The following is a 22969-nucleotide window of genomic DNA, read 5'->3' as shown; positions in this document are numbered from 1 at the left end:
GCTTCAGAGAAGACTGTTGATCACACAAAAAATACCATAAAATCCTACTTCAGGACTAAGTCTACCCTTATACTCGAAAAAACCTAAATTACCTACCAGAGGCAAAGCATTGTCACAACCCCTTGTGAACACAGCTCTTTTCTGTTAGAGGGTATTTTTCAGATGTCCAGCCAGTAGGGTAATTAGCTGAACTTGGGTCTGGGACTCAGGACCCCCGCGGTTGCATGCTCCAACCAAGCAGAACAGGGAACTTAACCTGTTATTCCTTTGAGCAGTGACCTATTCCTTTGAGCAATGACTTGGGGAATAGCAGTGACCTTTTCCTTTGAGCAATGACCTGGGAAAGAGTGGACAATTTTTGTCTATACAAGCTACATTTCTGTCCAAGTTCCTGCCCCTGCAGGAACAAGAATGCACCTGAAATGCTTTATAAGCCCCCCAATCCCTAAGGTCGGGGCTGTCTACCTAAGTGCGGCTTGTGGACGGGTGGACAGTCGCTGGCCAGCTAATAAAGGCTCTTTAAATTCTAATTTGGTTGTCTCCGATTGTTTGGTTCTCGCACTTGCTCCACGACATGTTCTATATCTTTAGTACCCCCCTCAAATGTCATATAAACAGGATTATATAGTATGTAACCTTTAGAGAGTGACTTTCAGCATCAAAAAGCTTTTAAATAACAAAGGATCTGGGATTAGTTTTAAAATATAGAACACTTCATGAATTTGCGTTTCATCCTTGGCAGAGGCCATGCTAATCTCTGTATCTTTACAATTTTAGTATATGTGCTGCCCAAGTCAGGCAGAGAGTGACTTTCCACTTAGCATAAAGCCCTTGAAACCCATTCATGTTCTCATGGGAGAAGTGTTTGACTACAAAGAAGCAGCAAAAGGGAATATTGAGGGTAATGGTGAAACAAACTACTGGGGACTATAGCTCCCCTAACAGCACTTGACATCCAGTGGCACACCAGAGCACTCTGAGTGGGTTAGGGGACATCCCTGTTAAGCTACTGATTAACTAACTCTCCTGAGTAACATGAGCCTCCGGATCATGACCTGTTTTTCTGATCCCGCATTAAAAGTGGAAGTTTCAGACACTAACTGGCCGATGCCAAAAGGAAAGGTATCAGGAACAGGCAGTGCTCCTCAAGTTCATATGAAGCAGTTCCACGTCTATCTGGTCATGCTGAGCCACCAGTGAGATAAAGATCTTTCCTCATTTGTTCATCCCCTCACCTTTGTGGTTCCAGAGCACAGAAGGGAACAGACACCCCTGTGCCAGCCATGGCTCCCAAGAATCCGCCCCGCCTCCTAGAAATCCTTATTTGGCAGATTCAGGGTAGGTTTCAGGCTTTTCTTTTTAACACATTTTCAGTGGTTTCTGTTGGACAGCCCCAAACCGGGGTACAGGCCCTGATGAAAATTGCTACCAGTTCCCAACCCGGGGAAGGAACAAGGTGAAACACCCAAGCAGGTTGCTGGCGAGATAGCCGCTACGGACGCGCAGGCGCCATGATTGCCTCGCGGAACCGCTCCGAAGCTTGCGCCAAGAGCCCACGTAGCGACCCATCTGCGCAGGCGCAGGCAACGCAGGGTGGCTCTCCGCAGGTTGGGCGGAGGCATCGTTTGGTCTCCGTGGCTTCCGCTACATCGGCGCGGAGACCTGCTCCGGACTCCACGCTGACCCAGTAGACAGGGTTGGGAGTGTCCTTCCGTCTGCCGCCTGCAGGGGCCGTGAAGGCCTGGACCTGGGGACACAGTGGTCCGTGTGCCTGCAAGGCCCTCCCCGGAGTCCTGCTTACAAGTCTAGGGGGCGAATTGGACTCAGGTGGCAGGTGTGGCTACCTCGCTACCTGATGGTGGTGTGGTCACTCCTGTGGCTGAGTCTGCTTGCGAGCTGGGTTCCAGAGCTTGGTTCCCTTCTCACCCTACCAGCAGCTCCAGGGATTGGAGGCCGACTGTGCCAGGGCTGAGAACACGCGCGCCTCGTGCGGGACAGCAGCGCGCAGCACCGGGGCGAGCCCGGGTGTGTCAGTCCTATTCTGAGCCCTGCAGTGGGCTGGGCGTCTCCTCGCTGAGTGGGAGTTCCCGGTGTCACCCAGCTTGCTCCCTGCTCCTGGAACATTGGGGAGGACAGGCTTGGACATAGGGAAGGGACGTGACCCGTTAGACCCAGCTATGGAGTGACTCCACAGCATCAGGCTTGACTCTTAGGGTACAGAGGCCCAGAAGGCCTCCTGGGAAGTTAGTGCCCGGCCTAGGGAGAGAAGGACGCTAGCAAGAGGCCAGGGATCCGAAATGAAAGGCAGAGCCTGCAACCGCCTTCCCTGTGGCCACAACTAAACTTACAGGCCCAGGATCCAGAGACCATGGCGGAAGTGGAGGGAAAGGCCCCACTGGGAAGCTGTTCCCATAGGCCAGAAGAAAGGGGAGGATAGCAGAGGGTAAACACACCTGGAACAGTGGTTCTCGGCCAGGAGCAGAGGGCAGTGAGGCCATTTGAATCCTTACCACCCACTTCCTTTAGCTCTTCATTAAGTTATATATTGTTTCAGCTGTTCTAGCTCAGCTAGGTACAAGGTAGGCACTTCCTGTGACCACTTCCCCCATTGGTGTTGGAGACAGGGCAATCCAGGTAACCCAGGAGATTTTAAGCCATTCTTTTTTTAAGTTATATTTTAATGATTATGCTATTAAAGTCCCAATTTTATCCCTTTTGCCCCCATCCACCCAGCATTCCCCACTCCCTTGGGCAGTCCCCATACTATAGTTTGTGTCCATGGGTCATGCAGATAAATCAGTTCTTTGACTACTCCATTTCCTATACTTAACATCCCCATGGCTATTCTGTAACTTCCTATTCGTACTTCTTAATTCCCTCACCTCTTCACCCATTTCCCCCTACCCCTCTCCAATCTAGCAACTATCAGAATGCTCTCCGTATCCATGATTCTATCTCTGTTCTTGTTTACTTAGTTTTTTAGATTCAATCGTTGATAGATGAATATGTATTGCCATTTTATTGTTCATAGTTTTGATAGTCTTTTTCTTAAATAAGTTCCTTTAACATTTCATATAATAATGGTTTGGTGATGATGAAATCCTTTAGTTTTTTATTGTCTGGTAAGCTCTTTATTTGATTCCAAATGATATCTTAGTTGAGTAGAGCAGTCTTGGCTGTAGGTCCCTGTTTTTCATGTCTTTGAATATTTCTTGCCAATCCCTCTGTCTGGCCTGCAAAGTTTCTTTCAAGAAGTCAACCGACAGTCTTATAGGAACTCCCCTGTAGGTAACTAACTTCTTTTCTTTCTTTCTCTTTTTAAATAAATTTAATCTTTTTTTCCCCATTACCATTTAGTCTGCTTACACCCCCACCCCCTACTACTTTTCTCTTGCTGCTTTTAAGTTTCTCTCTTTATCTTCAACCTTTGGTATTTTAATTATGATGTACCTTGGAATGGGTCACTTTGCATCCATCTTGTTTTGGACTCTTTGTGCTTCCTGGACTTGCTTATCTATTTCCTCACCAAATTAGGGAAGTTTTCTGTCATTATTTTTTGAAATAGATTTCCAGTTTCTTGCCCTTTCTCTTCTCCTTCTGACACCCCTATGATGCAAATGTTGGTGGGCTTGAAGTGTCCCAGAGGCTGTTTACACTCTTCATTTTTTTCTTTTTTTCTTCTTGTTCCAGTTAATTGTTTTTGCTTCCTTATGTTCCAAATCACTGATTTAATTCTCAGATTCATCCATTCTATTGTTGTTTCCCTGTAAATTGTTCTTTATTTCAATGAGTGTATCCTTAGTTTCTGACTGGATCTTTTCATGCTGCTGAAGTCCTCACTAAGTTCCTTGAGCATCCTTATAACCAGTGTTTTGAACTCTGCATCTAATAGATTATGTATCTCCATTTTCTTTAGTTCTTTTTCTGGAGTTTTGATTTGTTCTCTCATTTGGGCCATGCTGCGTAGTGCTGCTATGACTTCCTGTCTTGGTAGTGTGGCCTAATACAGTAGGTGTTCTATAGGGTCCAGTGGCCCAGCCTCCCCTATCACTCAAGCTGGGTACTTAAGGTGTGCACTTTTTGTGGACTGAGTACACACGCCTCTTTGTGGTTGAGCCCTTGGTTGCTGTTGGCAGGTCAATGGAAGGGATTTACCCAGGACAGTCAGCTGCAAGGACTTGCTGTGACCAGTGACCACCAACCTCTGTCCCCCATGGAGAATCAGCTGTGCAGGGGCAGGGTGGTGGTGTTCTAACATGGTCTGTAGCTGTCTACTGGGTGTGTAGGCTATAGGGTCATCAGGTAGTGCAGTCAAGTTTAACCCCAACCTCTGTTTTGCTCGGGGCCACTCTGCCTGAGCTATGAAGCAATTTGAGATGGGCTTGGAGATTCCCAGGTGAAGCCAAGCTGTGAATCTAGGGTGACTGCTGCTAGTGCTGGGCCTGGGGCCACTTAGTAAGAGGTATGGGGGCTGGGGGCTGACTGAGGCCAGCTGTTGCTTGTTTGAGTGGATTTATGAAGTTGTGAAGCATGAGCCAAGACCAGTCATTCATATGAAAAAGTCACTATTAACAGTTTGGATGGGCCCATAAGTTGGGTGGGTCAGAGTCTCAGGGGGTCTCCAGGGAAGGTCAAACAACGTTACCCAGGTTGATGGAGTCTCAGATATGGCACCCACCTGCCGGTTCTTTGGCTCTGTTGTGGGAGGGTTCAGAAAAGGGACAATTGCCTCTGCATGCCTCTCTGTCTGGCAGAAAGCTGTCCCCCACCTCTTGCCTTGATGCCAGACACTCCACTTCCTTCCTATGCCACTGGTGCCTTTCAAGCTGCTACCCAGTGCTGGAGCTCAGAGGGAGTAAGTCTCAGTAAGTCTGTGTGTGGGTTCTTTAAGAGGAACTGCTTGGACTAGAAAAGTTTCTTCTACTGACTCAATCCCCACTGGTTTGTGCAGCCAGAAGTTATGGAGACTTATCTTCCTGGCACTGGAACCCTGGGCTGGGGGGCCTGCTGTGGGGCTGGGACTCCTCATTCCTAGGATATCCCTCCAAAATTTTTATCCACTATACATGGATGTGGAACCAGCCCATTCTGCATCTCCACCCCTCCTACCAGTCTGGATGGATTTGGTTTCTTTAATTCCGCAGTGGTCAGACTTCTATTCAACTAGATTTCTGAGGTTTCTGAGTGTTGGTTGTTCTATAGTTTAGTTGTAATTTTGATGTGGTTGTGTAAGGAGGTGAGCCGTGTTTACCTATGCTGCCATCTTGACCGAAAGTCCTAAGCCATTCCTTTTTGAAGTTTAGTATCTCCTGTCCTTCATCAGGCTGACATTTTCAATTTGATTTTTTATTCTTCATTAGACATGCGCAAGGTCACAAAACTGGCCCCATGGCAGGACTGGGCCAATCTCTGGAACTCCTGCCTCCTCTTTTTACCTTATGCCTAGGAAGCTCTTTAGAAATGCAATCTCTCAGGCCCTCCCCACAGCCACTGACCCATTGTATCTCTCACAGGGCTCTCCAGAATCCAGATGCACATTGAGGTTTGAGAAGTGCTGAACTATCCATACTATGTTCACCTTCCCACCTCCACACTTCTGTAATTGTCAGCAATAATCACTTCTCTGGATGGTTGGTGTTATTTATTTTAAGGACTCCCCACTCCCTCGTGGAGCTAGTTCTTTGTTTAAGGCTTTAAGGATACACAGCCCTGTAATAGTGGAGCTCTCACAATGTGCTGCTGAGACCTAATGATTGTGGAACTAGCAAGGCAGCTTCTCAGGAACAGAGGCCTCTCTTCTTCCCCTTCAAGTCTGTATCCCTCCATGGTCTTGCCCAAGGACTTGCTTTGTGCTGTTAACCTGTCTTATACCCACAGGTCTCCTCCTTGTCTATATTTTCATAAGGCCTATTGGAAGACTTGCATTTTGGATGCCCAGAAAGCAACTCTCCAGTGGAGTGGCCAAACTGTTGTTACGCTTCAGATCCCTACAGTCTGCTGTGGCTTATGGATAGTAGGGGCCTCATGTAGCTGTGTACAAGGGTGTTCTCTCTGTAGGCTGGCTAGAGGCTACTCCTCAGCTCCTTTGACTGACCACTGTCCCCAGAGCCATGGACATGCAGACTGTTCGGGGATCTCCATCTTGGGGATTCTGGGTGCTATAAATGCCATAGGGTTAGCCTTCCTTATGGCTTCTTTTACCTTCCTAGTTCTCCCTTCTCAGGGCCCTGCTCCTCCTCCAGAGAGATACCTGGGAGAAGAGGGAACAAGTTTATTCATGAAAACCAGGCCCCAGATGAGTTGAAGTTCTTTTAATTTTTCCTCGAGTGCTTGAACTATGAATATCTTTATTTACTGTCCTCTGGAGCCTCTGTGTTTGGAAACTGACCCCAATTCCTGCTCTCCAAGAGGCTGAGCCCATCAAAGAGGATGCTGGCCTTCCTGCCCCTTACCCAGGGCTCTCTCCTCTTTGCTCAGTATGCACTCAGACCCTCGGGTTTATTTCTTGAATGGGCACTGTGGTGAGTACCAAGGAGCATGAGAGAGCCCTGACCTTACAGGAGTGTCACAACTACATCAGGGGGAGGACTCTGACACCCAGGATGAAGTCCAACCATAGTAAGGATGTACATGGTTTGATGGCAGATGGAGTGGGAAAAGAAGAACCAGCCTGTGCTGGAGAGGTTGGAGAGGCAGGGTGTGGACAGATTAGGAGGCCATTGGAGGCTGGGTCCCTGTTGAAATGTGGGGAGACCTGTAAACTAAAAGGACACGTCGTGTGAGTCCATATATATGACAGTGAAACAGTGGAGCTAGATAATCACAGTAAACACCCCTATTCAGAAAGGGGAAGCATGGGAGGTGCCCAGTAGTCCTAGGGCTGTGATAATTGTGAAATTCCACTGGGCAGACTTGCTGAACTCATCGACCTTGGTAGTGGGGACATCTTTGGTTCTGCTGTAGTTCTGTTTCCTGGGTGGAGCTCTCAATCCATTGTTCTCTTATGCTTTTGCCTCTGCCCTCGGAAGCCACTTTTTGCAGTATCCTCCTTGGTCACAGAGGAAAGTGACTGGAAAAGAACCTCTCTTGAGGACTAAGCAGCTTTTCAACTTGCTTGAGTAGGTTGATGGCCCAGGGATTTTTTTTCAGATTATGAACATTTAAGTGTAAATGTATAAAACATAATTAGCTTTTTATATATTGCTTTTGTCAGCTCCATGTGTGAATAGCTTTACACAGTTTTTTTTGAAATATGTCCCTCACTTTAGACTTAATTGTGGAGGTTTTACGGTTTCCTTAGAAAAGCCATACTTCTGGTCACTCTAAGTAATTTGGCCCCACTGAAAGGATTTATTGGGAGCCATGTGAAATTATCCAGAGGTTTCAGGAAAAGGTTTGACAGCCACACCTATGACTTGGTCCGTGCCATTACACTGAGTTTTAATCATCCTGTGTCATGCCAAAGGCTTATTATTGTCTTTGACCCATTGGGAATGAGAATTGGTTAAATGTACAACCATTTCAAGTCCTGAAATTACTGAGCTTTTTTTTTTTTTTGCCTTCCATTTTATTTTACAAACCAGCAAACTCTTAAGCTCATTTTTTTCCTCCTATAATACTTTGTCCAATGCTGTCAATAACAACCAACTCGGACTTCCACCCAAGATGGAGGTCTAGACAGACATGCTGCGTCTCCCTCCATAACTAAGAAGGAATACAACTACCACAAAACTAGAGACAACTAGAAGTTCCAGAAAACTGAGCTGCATGGAAGTCCAACGAACAAAGATATAAAGAAGAACTACTCTTCCAAACAGAGCAAAAAACTGTAATTTAATGAAGTCTATCTGATCAATTATTTCTTTCATGGATTGTGTCTGAGGCCTGGACTTCAATTCTTTGAGGCGCCCAGTCCTCGTGACAATTCCAGTCATGTAAGAGGCATACAATATTTGTTGAACTGAACTGAAATTAAGAAGTATAACATCTCTACCTCAGGTTGGAAACACAGATTTGCAAGTTCTCTAATTTGAAATAAGATTCAAAGACACAAAACATTTCTTGGTATTTTACAATTGTTTTAATTACATCAGTTTTATGTTATTTCAATCATAATATTAAGTAATCAAATGAAGATGCTCCAAATCAAGGCTTAAATTTTATTAAAATTATCACTAATAAAATATGTATAAATAGTAAAAAAATAATAATTAAAAAAAATAACAACCAACTTACTAGTGTTTCCAGCTTCTTCTCATAACATCACAAGCCCACACTTACATTGTTCATTTTTCAATTTATCATAGGCAACAGTTTTACTAAAGAGTTAACCACAAAATTACAGGTGCTGCCACCTTGCCAGCAGTTTCCTCACTGCTAGCCCTGAAGCCAATGTCAGATATTTTAGACTTTCTGTTAGGGCAGAACCCCAGTTTTTTTTGTTTTTTTTTTTTAATGAGTCAGTTTAGCCTAGTTTTGCTGTGATAACAACAGCAAACCCTCAGAGACTTATACCTACAAAGATTTATTTCTTGCCTGCATCACACATAAGGAGTGGCTTTGCCCATACCTTCACTCTGGGATCACTTGCTGTTCTTAGAGCAAAGGGAAAAGAGCAATCGAGAACACCCACAGGCTCTAAAAGGTTTTTCTCATAGTAATTAATGTCACTTCCTCCACATTCCACTGTGAATGATTATTTGACCACCCCTCAGTCAGTGGGGTGGGAAGCTGTATCCTTGAAATGGGGACAGTGAATATTTTGAAAAAATAATTTTTCACAAGAGGTTACCACGGTAGTGAGTTTTCCTTATTTATTTTGAATGTTTTTGTTAATGTAAAGTTGTTACTTTGACTTACTCTATGGAATCAGTACTGTCTAATTGGGATTTGATTTTTACACATTTTGGGGGCTTATCTGCTTTTTAGTTCATAGTACATGGATTACTGTGCAATTTAAGTCAAATGGGAGGTGTTCTATTCCTATTATAGAGGGAGACAGGATAGGTCTGGCTGGGATCCACAGAATGGTTGTACTTTGTGGTTGGTGACTTGGAACCCAGGGTCTCCCTTTTAAGTTTGTACATTCAGAATCTGGAAAACAGTTAGGTTTTAGTGGAGAGGATTCCACTAATTAAACTCACAAAAGCCTTACTGATTTCACTAGGTGACTACTTGATTTACTTTTGCTGAACTGTGTGCTGGCCAGCAGAGATGAGGACAAATTATTATAACCCCAAATTATTTGATCTGGCCGTAGTAAAAACTGTCATTAAAATCATAGGTCACAAGTTTTGAAAATACTTAATTTGAAGACTACTAATCATACTGCCTTGGAGAATGCAAATTAGTAGAATATTCTTTGCATTCTTAAATGCAGAGTAGTATTAATGCCTATTACTTAATCGATTCTAATTAAATGCAACAAAATTGAGAATAAACCTCATGAAAACTGAGGAAGTGGGTCGCATTTATTGCTCCCACCTAAGCAGATTGTTTCTGTGGGCTTGATTCTTTTAAGACCTTGATTACATTTCTAAGCAGCTTGATGTTGATTGTGCATTGAGTGGGATGCTATAATCCTTGAAGAAGCTTAAATATTTTTGACATGATAAATCCCAAAACTGGGCATTGGCTACTCAGGAACTCTTGGAATCCCTTCTTGCACATCCTAAGGGTCTGCTTAGACACAGGCCACTCTTCTTCTTAGAGACATTGGTATGCTCCTGAGGGTGCAAGAGTGTCTTCTTTGTTTCAGGACCTGTTGACCTTCAAGGATGTGACTGTGGAATTCACCCAGTGGGAGTGGGGGCAGCTGGACCATGCTCAAAAGGACCTGTACAGGGAGGTCACACTGGAGAACTTCGAGAACCTACCCTCCCTGGGTGAGCTCAGTGCCTCCAAAGCCCAAAGCCTGCCCATCAAGCTAGGGGTGTCTGAGCCTTTTGGTTGCGTTTTGCCCTGGGCTTCTGGAATCAGACATGTACATTATATTTTGGGCCCAGAGATACAGTATTTTTGCTGCTTATTCCTAGGAAAAGTCCTGTTCCTTACAAAATTGAAGAAGTTTCATGACTTCTTTATGATAGTTCACATTGCCCATTCTTTGGAGGCCATCCACACCTACAATATTTCTCCACTCTGAAGACCAAGAGCCAAAGCCTTGGCCTCTGACATACACTGGCACAATCTTTTCTTTCTCTACCATCAGGGCTTCCAGTGGCCAAACCATATATAATCTGCCAGCTGGAGGAAGGGGAAGAACCCTGCATGTTAGAGGCAGAAATCTTAGCATGTGTCTACTCAGGTGAATAAGCAAGACCTAAGTTGCAATTCACACAAGTAAGGACCAGCTGTGGGTGGGAAATTGCCTTGAACCCTTCATCAGGAGCTTTCCGTCGAGAACATGAGTTCATGTGCCAGGAACCCTTAACTCCAGGACTTTGAATACTCACAGGCTTTTGTAATTATCTCTAGTGTCAGAAGAAAAGATGTTCATTTTTCCCTCTAGTGTTTACCCTTCCTGATACCCATCTTTGCTCAACTCTTTAGGGTTCTTGGTGCTACACATCATCACTGGATGTCAGACAGTCAATGTTAGGTGGAATATAAGAATCAACAGTTGTAATTAGCCAGGGAATCCCATATTGACAAGGTAAAGAACTAGCAAGGGATCAAATAGGACAATTCAATCACCCAGAAATTGAAGGGGTACAGGCCAGGACAAACAGGTGATATCAGGAAGATTAAGTTGAGGACATGTCAAGCTTGATTAAGCTGAGCTGCACTAGAGCTGTTTCCAGGAACAAGGACAACTCCTTGCAAGTTGTTAATGCCATCTCTCTGAGGCAGTTTATTTTTAGGTGACTTGAGAGAATCCAGTGGGCTCCACTCCTTGGGATAGAATTCTGGACTCAGAGGTTTCCTGACTGCCATGTGTAGCCCAGCCATACTGGAGGGGATGACTGTCTGTGCCAGTGTTCATCTCCAAGGCAGACTCACAGGCTCAGGCTAGAGCTAAAGCTCAGAAGAGCAGGGCTCAAATTCTGACAGCACAGGGTAGGTCTCATCACAGGAACTTTATAGAATAGAGGACAGAGAGGGAAGATGTTGATCTCTGCTGATCTCCTCTGTAATAGTACTTTCTTGATCTTTTTTCCTTTCAGAATGAGAGTAAATTTCTGGTGTCTAGGTCTAATTTCATGATCAACATGTCTGTTAACAGTGGTCTGCAAATGTGGCTGTGTTTCAGAATCTCTTGGGTGAACCTGTTAGATATTGGGATATCCAGGAGCCACAGGAGACTGAGTAGCTCAGAATCTGGCCTATGGGAGCACTGGTGAGGCCTCACCATTCATTTTCCTCTGTGGAAGTGACATTATTATTTTTATTAGCTTTCTATTGTTGCTGAGACAAAGTGTCACAAACCTAATGGTTTTAAACAACACAGTTAATTTATCTCACAATTTCTATGTTGAAAGTCTAGCATGGGGCCCAGACGGGTGAGGGAAGGCGGGCGGCTGCAGCACGGGAACAGCGAGAGGCGGCGACCCACGGACGCTCGATTCCACTGAGCACAAGTGTCCCTGGCCCTGCCCTAAGAGGCGAGAGACCAACTCCCGGAGCTCGGCTCAGCGGGACTGAGGGCACGGGGCAGCGTGCGAGCGTGAAAGCACCTCAGCCCGGGGTCAGTGGGAGCTCTCTGGCCGCCTGTGCGGGCAGGGTCACCTTGGCGCAAACGGGGAACCGCCGCGGCCCAGCGAAAGAAGGAGCCAATCCCGGGGAAAGCGCTCGGGCCGTCCGCGCGGGCAGGGTCACCTCGGCGCGAACGGGGAACTGCCGCGCCCCAGCGAAAGAAGGAGCCAATCCCGGGGAAAGCGCTCGGGCCGCCCGCGCGGACAGAGACACCTTGGCACGAACGGGGAACCACCGCGGCCCGGCAGCAGTGGGCTCCAACCGCGGGGCAAACTCTCGGGCCGTCAGAGCGCGCAGGGGCTTACGCGCAAGGGCACCTCAACTGGCTACAGCGGGCAGCAAGGTAGCGCGCCGCGCCGGCAACCGCGGGCGCGCACCATAGCGGCAACCGGGTGCGCACACCAGTCCGGCAAAAGAACAAGAACCTCTGACCTGCCACACTAGACCAGCTGCGGACCCAGATAAAGAAGGCAACACACCAAGGCTAAAACGGAGTAAAAACATCGTTTTTTTTTTCTCCAAATTTTTTCTCCCAAATTTTTTCTCCCTTGTTCTTTCTTTCTTCTTAATAATTTCTTTTCTTTCCTTCTTTCTTTATTCTTTTCCTGGGGTTTTTTTGGGGGGGGGGTTTGGGGGGTATATATATATATATATATATTTTTTTTTGGTTCAATTTTTTTTTCTCTCTCTTTTTTCTTTCTTCTGTATTCTTTCTTTTCTATCTTTCTTTGTTCCTTTCTTGCTAACCTTTTGGGGTTTTTTGGGGGGGGTTGTGGTAAATTTTTTATTTTCTTCTCTTTCTCTCTTTCTTCTTTTCTTCTATTTTCTTGGGGATTTTTTGGGGGAGTGTTTTTCCTCCACCTCTTCCAATAATAACAAACTTTATCTCTAACGTGTTGCATATAACCTCTCCTTCTCATCCTTTCTCTTTAATAGTGGTTTATTTGTTTGTGTGTCTAGCTTAGCCCCCCTATTACTTTAAATAATACAATATAATTACTATATAAACCCAAATACAATACAATCCCACTTTCTTACTATACTAAGTATTTTTCTATCCTTTTCTTCTATTTTTCTTAACATACAATGTAAATATTACTAACTGGCTTGCACAGTCTCAACTATTATTAATCTATCAACCCCTCTATCAAAAATTATATTTTTCCTCCCCAAAAACAACTCGTATCTATTCTTCTTATAGTATAAAAGCTCAAATCTCTTTACATTTATATTAATACGGGCTAGTTGGCTAACGATAGCAGGATAGAGTGGGGGATACTTTCTGAGGGTGTGGGTCTCCTGCCTGGGCTGTGTGTTTATGTCTTTAACAGCATATCCACAAAAGAACTCAAGACAAAGCAGATAGAGTGACTCTCAACCAAGTAGCCAGAAGGAAGATCCTATCAAAGAACATCTGAAATATAACAGAACAGCATAAACAAACGACATAAAGGGTAACTTAAGACCATCAGGCTCAGGATATCAAAGAGACTGCACCACTGAAACTCCCAGACCTTCGATAAAGAATATTACACCACAAAGGAGGGAAGTCAAAGCAGACTACCCCCCCAATAAATAAATAAATAAATAAATAAATAAATAAATAAAAACAAAAAGAATCCAACATGGTAAGACGCAAAAATAACCCCTCAATGAAAAGAAAAGAGGAATCCTCAGAAAGAGAGATAGATGAAATAGACATAGCCCAAATGTCAGACATGGAATTCAAAACAATGGTGGTAAAGAAGCTCAATATACTCGACATCCTTAAAATCAACTATGACAACCTTCAAGGAAGTTACCAGCAGCTCCAAGAAAATTACAGGGAACTGGCAGAGAACTACACCAGCATAAAAAAAGACATAGAAATCGTTAACAAGAACCAGGAAGAACTTAAGAATACAATCTCTGAACTGAAAAACACAGTAGAATCAGTCAAAAGCAGACTAAACGAAGCAGAAGATCGGATCAGTGAGTTAGAAGATAATGTAGAGAAAAACTCCCAGACAATACAGCAAAATGAAAAACGATTGAAAAAATATGAACAAGATGTAAGGGAATTACAGGATAGCATTAGGAAAAATAATTTAAGGATCATCGGAATACGAGAGGAAGAAGAAAAGGAACATGGAATTGAAAATCTGATAGGAGAAATAGTGACAGAAAATTTTCCGAACCTGATGAGAGGAAAAGCTATGCAAGTCCAAGAAGCACTGAGAGTTCCAATCAAGAGGAACCCCCAAAAACCCACTCCAAGGCACATCATAGTTAAAATGGCAACATTCCAAGACAAAGAGAGAATCCTAAAAGCAGCAAGAGAAAAGCAGCAAATAACATACAAAGGAGCTCCGATAAGGCTATCAACTGATTTCTCAACAGAAACATTACAAGCCAGAAGGGAATGGTCAAAAATATTTCAAGCAATGAAAAACAAAGGCCTACAACCAAGAATACTCTACCCAGCAAGGCTCTCATTCAAAATAGAAGGTGAAATAAGGAGTTTCTCAGACAAAGGAAGACTGAAAGAATACATCTCCACCAAACCAGCATTGCAAGAGATGCTAAAGGGACTGTTCTAGGAAAAAACAAGAGAGGAGAGGAACAGAGGTACAAAGGGAAATGAATAAATACACGTCAATAATAACCTTAAATGTAAATGGATTAAATGCTCCAATTAAAAGACATAGGGTAACGGAATGGATAAGAAAACAGGACCCACATATTTGCTGTCTACAAGAAACACACCTCAAAACAAAAGATTTACACAGACTGAAAGTAAAGGGATATAAAAAAATATTCCAAGCAAACGGACCGGAAAAAAAAGCCGGGGTAGCAGTTCTCATATCAGACAAAATGGATTTCAAAGCAAGGACAATAAAAAGAGACAAAGAAGGACATTTCATAATACTTAAAGGAACAATCCATCAAGAAGATATGACTTTGATAAACATATATGCACCCAACATAGGAGCACCCAAATACATAAAGCAAATACTAGAAGACCACAAAAAGGATATCAACAACAACACACTCATAGTAGGGGACTTCAACACTCCATTATCAACAATAGACAGATCATCAAAGCAAAGAAACACCAAGGATATACAGGCATTGAACAACACACTAAACCACATGGATCTAACTGATATATATAGAACTTTTCACCCCAAAGAAGCAAAATATACATTCTTTTCAAGTGCACATGGGACATTTTCAAAGATAGACCACATGATAGGTCACAAAACAAGCCTCAACAAATTCAAGAAAATTGAAATCATATCAAGCATCTTTTCAGATCACAATGCCTTGAAACTAGAAATCAACCTCAGAGGAAAAAATCAAAGACACCCAAACTCATGGAGATTGAATAACATGCTATTAAATAATGAATGGGCTAACAATGACATCAAAGAAGCAATCAAGAAATTTCTAGAAACTAATGATAATGAGCACACAACAACCCAAAACCTGTGGGACACAGCAAAAGCAGTCCTGAGAGGGAAGTTTATAGCAATACAGGCATATCTGAAAAGGCTAGAAGAATCTCAAATAAAAAACCTAACCACAATGCTACAAGAACTAGAACAACAACAACAAACAAAGCCTAGGGCAAGAAGAAGGAATGAAATCATCAAGATCAGAGCAGAACTAAATGACATAGAGACTAAACAAACAATCCAAAAGATCAACGAAACTAGGAGCTGGTTCTTCGAAAAAATCAACAAAATCGACAAGCCTCTAGCCAGTCTAATCAAGAAAAAAAGAGAGAAGACACAAATAAACAAAATCAGAAATGAAAGAGGAGAAATCACGACTGATACCTCAGAAATACAAATGATAGTTAGAAATTACTTCAGACAACTGTATGACAAGAAATTTGACAATCTAGAAGAAATGGACAAATTTCTAGAAACATACAACCTTCCAAAACTGAATCAAGAAGAAGTGGAAAGTCTCAACAGACCAATAACAAAGAAGGAAATTGAAACAGTAATCCAAAATCTCCCGGCACACAAAAGCCCTGGACCGGATGGCTTCACAGGCGAATTCTACAAAACATTCAGGGAAGAACTAACTCCTATCCTCCTCAAACTGTTCCAAAAAATCCAAGAAGAAGGGAAAATCCCAAACTCTTCCTATGAAGCCAGTATTATCCTAATCCCCAAACCAGGTCAAGACACAACAAAGAAAGAAAACTACAGGCCAATATCACTGATGAACATCGATGCTAAAATCCTCAATAAAATATTGGCAAACAGGATCCAGCAACACATCAAAAAGATCATACATCATGATCAAGTGGGCTTCATTCCAGGGATGCAAGGATGGTTTAATATTCGCAAATCAATAAATATAATACATCACCTAAACAGAATGAAAGACAAAAATCACATGATCATATCAATAGATGCAGAAAAAGCATTTGATAAAGTTCAACACCCATTTATGATGAAAACACTCAGCAAAATGGGAATAAAGGGAGCATATCTTAACATAATTAAGGCTATATATGAGAAGCCTGAGGCCAACATCATACTCAATGGACAAAAACTGAAAGCATTCCCCCTGAACTCAGGAACGAGACAAGGTTGTCCACTCTCTCCACTCCTTTTCAACATAGTGTTGGAAGTCCTAGCCACAGCAATCAGACAAGAAAAAGAAATAAAAGGAATCCAAATTGGGAAAGAGGAAGTGAAACTTTCATTATATGCAGATGATATGATAGTATACCTAGAAAATCCTATAAACTCCACTAAAAGACTACTCAATATAATAAGTGAATTTGGCAAAATCGCAGGGTACAAAATAAATATACAGAAATCCAAGGCATTTCTGTACACCAACAATAAAATAGCAGAGACAGAGACAAAAAAGAAAATACCATTTACTATAGCAACAAGAAAAATAAAGTACCTAGGAGTAAACTTAACCAAAGAGATAAAAGACCTGTACTCTGAAAATTACATAACATTGAAGAAAGAAATTAAGGAAGAAACAAATAAATGGAAGCAAATACCATGTTCTTGGATGGGAAGAATCAACATCATCAAAATGGCCATACTACCCAAAGCAATTTACAAATTCAATGCAATCCCTATTAAAATACCAATGACATATTTCACAGACCTAGAACAAATACTCCATAAATTCATATGGAACCAAAAAAGACCCCGAATAGCAAAAGCAATCTTGAGACAGAAGAACACAGCAGGAGGAATCACAACACCAGATATCAAACAATACTACAAAGCCACTGTAATCAAAACAATATGGTACTGGCATAAGAACAGACATATAGATCAGTGGAACAGAATAGAGAGTCCAGAAATAAACCCAGGCCTCTATGGTCAACTAATCTTTGATAAAGGAGGAAGGAACATAAAATGGAGTGAGAAGAGCCTCTTTAACAAATGGTGCTGGGAGAACTGGATAGGGACCTGCAAAAAAATGAAACTAGACCACCAACTTACACCACACACGAGAATAAACTCAAGATGGATCAAAGACTTAAATGTAAGCCGTGACACCATAAAAGTCCTAGAGGAAAACATAGGCAAGAAAATATCAGATATCTCACGTAACAATCTCTTCACGGATACATCTCCTAAAGCAAGAGAAATAAAGGAAAAAATAAATAAATGGGATTACATCAAACTGAAGAGTTTCTGCTCAGCAAAAGAAAACAACAGCAAATTGAAAAGGAAACCAACCATATGGGAAAACATATTTGCCAATGACATCACAGACAGGGGACTGATTTCCAAAATATATAAAGAGCTGATACGACTCAACATCAAGAAAACAAACAACCCAATTAAAAAATGGGCAAGGGACCTGAACAAACACTTCTCCGAAGAGGACATACAGAAGGTCCATAGACACATGAAAAAATGCTCAACATCATTAGCCATCAGGGAGATGCAAATAAAAACCACAATGAGATACCACCTTACACCAGTCAGAATGGCCATCATCAACAAATCAACAAGCAACAAGTGCTGGCGAGGATGTGGAGAAACGGGAACCCTACTGCACTGTTGGTGGGAATGCAGACTGGTGCAACCACTATGGAGAACAGTATGGAATTACCTCAAAAGATTAAAAATGGAACTGCCTTTTGAACCAGCGACTCCACTACTAGGATTATACCCGAAGAATCTTGAAACACCAATTCAAAAGAACTTATGCACCCCTATGTTCATAGCAGCACTGTTTACAATAGCTAAGTGCTGGAAACAACCTAAGTGCCCATCTGTAGATGAGTGGATCAAAAAACTGTGGTACATTTACACAATGGAATACTATGTAGCAGAAAGAAAGAAGGAACTCCTACCATTTGCAACAACATGGATGGAACTAGAGAGAATTATGCTTAGTGAAATAAGCCAGGCAAAGAAAGAAAAATACCATATGATATCACCTAATACAGGAAACTAAAGAACAACACAAACAAAGGAACTAAATAGAACAAAAAGCAGAATAGCAGTCAATAGGGGGGAGGGGAGAGGGAGAGAAGGGGGATAAGTAAGGGAAGGGTTTAATTAAAGAGCCTGTATAAAAGACTCATGGACATAGACAACAGGGAGGGATATGATTGCGGGAGAGGGGGTGGGCTGGGTGGGGGAGAGAAATTGGGGGAAAAGGGGACAACTGTAATTGAAAAACCAAAATAAAAAATAAATAAATAAATAAAAATAAAAAGTGCTTATATCAAAAAAAAAAAGAAAGTCTAGCATGGGTCTCACACAGTTATAAAAAAGGTATCAGCAGAACTGCTTCCTTCTTGGCATGTATAGGGGAGAATCTCTTTCCTGTTTGAATTGTTGGCAGAACCAGTTCCCTGCAGCTGTAAAACTGAGGTCCTCATTTTCTTGCTGGCTGTAAACTGAAGGGCGTTCCCAGCTTCTAGAGACTGCTACATTCCTTGTCTCATGTGTGCTTCCTCCATGCTCAAAGCCACAAACGATGGGTAGAGTCCTTCTCACACCACATCTCTCTAATAGCCAGGAAGTGTTCTCTCATTTTAACCCTCGAGTGGTCACGTGGATGATAATAGTCATCCATGCAAAATAACCATCAGTTTTAGTCCAATGTTGACATGGCAACGCTGTGTGTGCCCAGATTAACAATGCTGTGTGTTGCAGCACCTCAGTTCTGGCCAAGCGCCTAAGCTGTGCAGTTTATCCAGAATTCTGTGACAGAGAGTTAGATGACACATGTCATGCACACGATCAATTCCGTAAGTATTTGAAAATTGTTTCTTAGCTACTTTTTCTCATTGTAAGTGAAATTTATGACTATTAGTGAGTATTTATTTACTTTTAATTGTGTGGTATTATTTCTTAAAAAAACACTGTTCTGTTTTGTCTTATTGAAACTACTTTTACAGCCCAAACATGTCCAATGAACAGACTGAACAGTGGCTCGAGGAAGAAGATGAAGATTGTATAGATGGACCCGCTTGTTCGGATGACAAGGTGTCAGATGATGTGGAGGAGCAGTTGGAAAACTCGGACTCTGTAGAAGATGATAACACTGAGGTTGTGGGCGGTGTACAAACAAGCAGTTCGAGTTTTGCACTAGTTGATTGTCAGTATCCATACACTTTCAATTTAGAAGTTTATTTGGGTCGTAATCCTGGACCATATGAAGTAAGCAACAATAGGTGTGATGTTGTTCTGAGAATGACTAAACCAATTCAAGGAAAAAATCACAATGTCACACACAATTGACAATTGGTTTACTTCTTTGGAAGCATCAAAACAACTTTTTGAGCAGAAAACAACAATGGTGGGTATAATCTGAAAAGATAAAAGAGAAATTCCAAAAATATTATGCACAAGCAAAGGCAAGGCTAAGTATTCCTCAGCATTTTGTTTTTTTAGAAGTGTTACATTGGTTTCATATGTTCCCCCAAATAATAAAGTTGTCCTTGTTATGTCGACGATGCACACCAATGGTTACGTTGACCAGAGCACAGGAGAGAAAAGTAAGCCAGAGATAATAACATTATCACAGAACTAAGAATGGAGTAGACTTGGTTGACAAAGTGTGTTCTTTATATGTCGTCGTCGGCAGCCGTCCGTCTCAAGAGACGATGGTGTAGCTTCTTCAGAGTCTATCTGCACCGCCGAGAATGGCTGTGCAGTCCGACTCGGGAATGACATGGTATCTGTCTCCTCCCGTGTTGAATCGACATCTTGCGATGACGCTGAAGCTACAGAGCCTGGGCAGGGTAATATGGAGGGTCTGCTGTTGCCCATGCAGCAGACCCCTGTTCTTTATATGATGTTGTGAGAAATTCTTGGCATTGGCCATTGACTATTTTTTCAACCTGATGAACGTCAGTGCCATAAACACCCTATGTATATATATATAATCAATAAGAACCATGAAAAACTTTTGCATCGTGAATTTATCACTGATATGGCTCTGAATATGATGAAACCCCTAGCTATACAGAGGGCAAATAAGGAATGTACAGTACAGTAGTCCCTCTCTATATTGCAGTTCACTTATCATGGCCTCATTGTATCACAGGATTTAAAAAAATATTATATTTAATTATTTATCATAGATTTTTTGCTATATCGCGGGATGTTGCGGTACGGTGTACTGTATATGTATGTTGTTAAAGTTATGTAGGTTTAAGAGTGTAGAATAAATGTAAGGTTCCTACTTCGTGGGGTGATCTAGAACATAATACCCGCGATAAGTGTGGGATACTGTATACCCAGAATGCTAAAATTGAAAATATATGACTTTTGGGGGATTTCAGAAGACAATAAAACACAAGAAGTGGCAAGTACCCCTTGCAGTGGAGCACATGGCAGGTGCTTTCTTTGTGGAAGGAAATGCAATAAAAGAACACATATATCGTGTCAGGTATGTGGAAAATTCACCTGTCCAGAACATTGCAAATAATGTGCAACACTTGTTATAATGATCATAACAAATAAGAGCTTATTCTGTACCTTCTATATTTACTAGTTTATCTTAGATACCAAATAATTTGATTTAAGGCATTCCAATACTAATTGTTGCAAAGTGTATTTTATGAGCCACTTATGTATGAAAAATTGAATTAATATAAGTTACTTAGATGATTATTAATAAAAGTTAAAAAATTTGTTCATTTAAATTCCTTCTTTTAAAGTGGATGACCAATGTCATCCACACGACCTCTCACCGACCTCTCACACTCCATTCAGAAGTGCGACCACTGCAGGGTTAAGGACTCATGTGATTAGTCTGGGCCCACCTGAATGATCCAGGATTATCTCCCATCTCAAGGTCTATGCCCTTAATCACATCTGCAAAGTACCTAAGTTAACATAAATTCTTGGGAATAGGGCATGGACATTTTTAGGGAGAATTACTCTGCCCCTACCACATTATATATAGTAATACAGTACCTGTTATATGTATGTGCATATAATAATGTACAGTATGAACTGTGGCATTGAGGGAAGACTTAGGCTGGCATCTTCCTACCCTACTCTCATCTTTACAGTCTTTGGACTTACCTCATGTACTAGAATCCAAACACTGTTTCTCGAGTTTTTCTAATCTCCCATCATCTGCTTATCTCTTTTGCTTGTCATCTCAAAAACCTTACTCAGACATACACCATTCTTGGAAGAAACTGTACACCTCTTTTAGATACTATTTTTAAAGTTAATTATTCTATATCCATTTCCAGGACTTCACTTTCTCTTGGCACAGAGAACAGGTAATACTAGAAGGTCTTTTTTTCCCTCCAGACTGGGAGAGAAGGCCTAAAACCAAGGAATCAATGCTAAGTCAGGGAGTTCCAAAGAAGAATTATTCCAGATAGAATCAGTGAAAAAAAACAGTAAAGATGAACTCTGGTCCTCCAAACTGAAAGCAGCCTGTGATTGTGATGACCAATTAGAGACACATCCAGAAAAATGGAAGACATCTGAAAGAAACGTCATGCACTCACAAATCTGCTACCACCCTTAAGGGAGTTCATAAATGCAGCGAATTGGGAAGAGTTTTAGACTTAAGATCAGTCCTGTTAACCAATGCGACATTACTACTGGAGACAGATCCTATACATACGATACGGAGACAGACCTCGGGGAGAAATAACTCTCAGAGAACCCATCCAAGGAAGAAATCCTGTACATGTAATAAATGTGGGAAGTCCTCCCATTTCCACTCAGAACTTAAGCACCATCAGAAATGTCACACTGGAGAAAAGCCCTGAGTGCAGTTAATGTGGGAGAGCCTTTGCTCATATTTCATTTCTTATTAAACATCAGAGAATTCATACTGGGGAAAAGCCCTACAACTGCAGTAAATGCAGGAGAGCCTTCAGCCAGAGCTCATTTCTTGTCCTACACTATAGGCTTCATACTGGTGAGAAACCCTACAAGTATAACAAATGTGGGAGAGCCTTTGGTTGTACATCATCCCTTATGAAACATCAGAGAACTCATACTGGAGAAAAGCCCTATGAATGCAGGGAATGTGGGAGAATTTCAGCCAGAGCTCATCTCTCATCGTACATTATAGGTTTCATACTGGAGAGAAGCCCTACAAGTATAATGAGTGTGGGAGAGCCTTTGCTCACACTGAATCCCTTATTAAACATCAGAAAAGTCACACTGGAAAGAAATGCTATGAATTTAGTGAATATAAGAAGGCTTTCAGCTGAATTACATATGTCACTAAACCCCAGAGGATATATATTGGAGCAAGGTCCTGTAAGTGTCATGTATGAAGGAAGAGTTGGTTGGAGGACACAACTTGTTCAATATCTGATAGTACATCCCGAAGAGAAGTGCTGTTGACGTCAAGAGGGAGGGTGGGCCTTCCAGTCACACCTCCTCCCTCATCAAAGTTCGGAGAATCAATGTGAATGAAGTCAGAGAAACCGTGTTAATGCAATGGCTTTGCAAAGGCTTTAATCAGAGGATATACATTACTCAGCATCATGCTGTGGAGAAGCCCTTCAGTTGCTTATTGTTCCTAGAAAAGAAGTCAGGTAACATACTGAAGAGAAATTCTGCAGGTGTGGTAAAAGACTTCAGCAACACTTCTTAACTTATTAAGCATCACGCACTCAACAGAAGCCCTGTGAAAGCAGCAGATGTGGGAAGGACTTCAGTCAGAGCTCATGTCTCGTCAATCATTGGAGCATTCATGAGAAAAACCCTATGGACATGGTGAATGTGAGACAGCCCTCAGCTGGACCTCGTGCCTTGTCAGTGAACTATCCTTAAAGTTAGAAACCCTGGGAATGGAA

The 22969-nt window shown here is 42.2% G+C and overlaps 1 non-coding gene and 1 pseudogene across 1 annotated transcript; one reads left to right on the top strand and one right to left on the bottom strand.

Moving 5' to 3' along the window:
- Nucleotides 1-698: 698 nt before the first annotated feature.
- LOC150006509 (U6 spliceosomal RNA) lies at nt 699-802 on the bottom strand. The gene has a single exon (XR_016512074.1). It is a non-coding gene; the product is annotated as a U6 spliceosomal RNA (small nuclear RNA).
- A 709-nt stretch (nt 803-1511) lies between these two features.
- ZNF514 (zinc finger protein 514) lies at nt 1512-22378 on the top strand (annotated as a pseudogene).
- Nucleotides 22379-22969: the final 591 nt, after the last annotated feature.

This window comes from Furipterus horrens, unplaced genomic scaffold, assembly GCF_987537825.1.
Source record: "Furipterus horrens unplaced genomic scaffold, mFurHor1.1.pri manual_scaffold_6, whole genome shotgun sequence".
Taxonomy (NCBI): Eukaryota; Metazoa; Chordata; class Mammalia; order Chiroptera; family Furipteridae; genus Furipterus; species Furipterus horrens.
The sequence above is the reverse complement of the archived record's forward strand: the minus strand, read 5'-3'. Positions and strand labels throughout refer to the sequence as shown.